We start from the raw sequence: 2,389 nt of genomic DNA, 5'->3' as shown, positions 1-2,389 counted from the left end.
GTTGTGTGAACGCACAAGTGACTGAAAATCACACTGTTCTAATGCAGTGTATCGTGGTGCATGAAAGAGTCATACATAGATATTCAACCATCACCCTTCTGAACAAATCAAGTTACTGTGCCCACTATTATACATCCACTATCATCTGTATCCACTGAAGTGATGGTCAATGTAGCAAGGTACACGGTTTAAACAGCTCGTCAACGCCAAAGCTGCTGAGGAATGTACGAGATTCCCATGCAGTCACTGTAAAGTGTACAATCCCGGTGGCCTCACGTCCATGCTAATGTCTCCAAGAACCCCCGACCATTCCCCGCCTCTCCAACCCTTACCCTCTCAGCAAAACCACTCCCACCCAGCCCCAACCCCATTTCAAACAAACTCCTGTGCTTCGTTTACACATACATGATTCCCATGAACGGGTGGTATGTTTTCCATGTACTACACGTGGACTGTAGGAGTCTAATGAAGTATCACTGTTGAGTATGTGTTTAGATCTGCACATTGGCTATTTTCTTGTACTCTCATGTTGATCAGCCGCCTGTTATTTCCAAGGTACAGGTACACACAGCCAAGATGAAACGATAAGATCTCTCAAAATCAAAACCCGCGACAGTCATTGTCTTCCAACACCTCAAGGAGTTAGCTAAAGAAGATTTGCGTCCCTTGTGTGTGACGGCGAACGTAAAATGACATCTTATCAATATTTCGCTGTTACACGTTCAACGTACATCCGTCTTTGTGTATTTGTGGGAGAGAAGATAGTTGGAGTCGAGTTCTAAGTTAAGTACTGTGGATGTAGAAACATTTCAACTACGGCTCCTTACCCAGACTCGATACAACGTTTATACTGAGCTGGATAATTAGGTCTTGATATGGAGGCTTACTTCCTGAATGCGTCGACGTGAAATGTACACAATATGGATGTAAATACTGACTAAATGATGATACGTTGCACAACTGAAAAGACAGCATTTATATTTCATTGGGTAATGCTCCACCAATGTTGGATGTAGTTTGTAAATGGGGCCAAGATTATGATATAAAGTGAAATACAGCAAAATGCGATGTGTCTATCGGCTGGGAGTTGCGGCGCGCTCCTGTAATCTAGCTACTTGGAGGCCTGGTTTGGGGACGATTTGAGGACGGGGGTTCTGTCTTCAGGCGTACTATGTCGATCGGGTGTCCGCACTAAGCCTGGCATCAATATGGGGTCATCGGAGGAGTCTGATGTCACCAGGTTGTCTAAGGAGGGACGCATCGGCCCAGGGCAGAAATGCAGCAGGCAAAAGTCCCCGTGTCGCGCAGTAGTGGGATCGCACCCGTGAATAGGCGTCTGTGGGTAGCCCGTCCAATAAAGTTGGACCCATGCCTTTTTGCACTTGTCTATCTTCACACATACACACGCCTCACTCAATGCACATCAAAACACGGACTTTGGGCTTGTTTAAGATAATTCAAATTAAACAGCATGCAATCAATTCTATTTGTCTCACCTTTATCATTCTCTTGCCATGTGTTCTTTCGGGAGTGTAGGTGTGCGTCCGTGCGTGCGTGCGTGCGTGCGTGCGTGCGTGCGTGCGTGCGTGCGTGCGTGCGTGCGTGCGTGTGTTTTGTACACCCATTTACACACGGTTTGATTTGGAGATCATTAATTGATGCTACTGGTTGTGTGAACGCACAAGTGACTGAAAATCACACTGTTCTAATGCAGTGTATCGTGGTGCACGAAAGAGTCATACATAGATATTCAACCATCACCCTTCTGAACAAATCAAGTTACTGTGCCCACTATTATACATCCACTATCATCTGTATCCACTGAGGTGATGGTCAATGTAGCGAGGTACACTGTTTAAACAGCTCGTCAACGCCAAAGCTGCTGAGGAATGTACGAGATTCCCATGCAGTCACTGTAAAGTGTACAATCCCGGTGGCCTCACGTCCATGCTAATGTCTCCAAGAACCCCCGACCAGTCCCCGCCTCTCCAACCCTTACCCTCTCAGCAAAACCACTCCCACCCAGCCCCAACCCCATTTCAAACAAACTCCTGTGCTTCGTTTACACATACATGATTCCCATGAACGGGTGGTATGTTTTCCATGTACTACACGTGGACTGTAGGAGTCTAATGAAGTATCACTGTTGAGTATGTGTTTAGATCTGCACATTGGCTATTTTCTTGTACTCTCATGTTGATCAGCCGCCTGTTATTTCCAAGGTACAGGTACACACAGCCAAGATGAAACGATAAGATCTCTCAAAATCAAAACCCGCGACAGTCATTGTCTTCCAACACCTCAAGGAGTTAGCTAAAGAAGATTTGCGTCCCTTGTGTGTGACGGCGAACGTAAAATGACATCTTATCAATATTTCGCTGTTACACGT

Source organism: Haliotis asinina, chromosome 5, assembly GCF_037392515.1.
Source record: "Haliotis asinina isolate JCU_RB_2024 chromosome 5, JCU_Hal_asi_v2, whole genome shotgun sequence".
Classification (NCBI taxonomy): Eukaryota; Metazoa; Mollusca; class Gastropoda; order Lepetellida; family Haliotidae; genus Haliotis; species Haliotis asinina.
Note: the sequence above shows the minus strand (reverse complement) of the source record.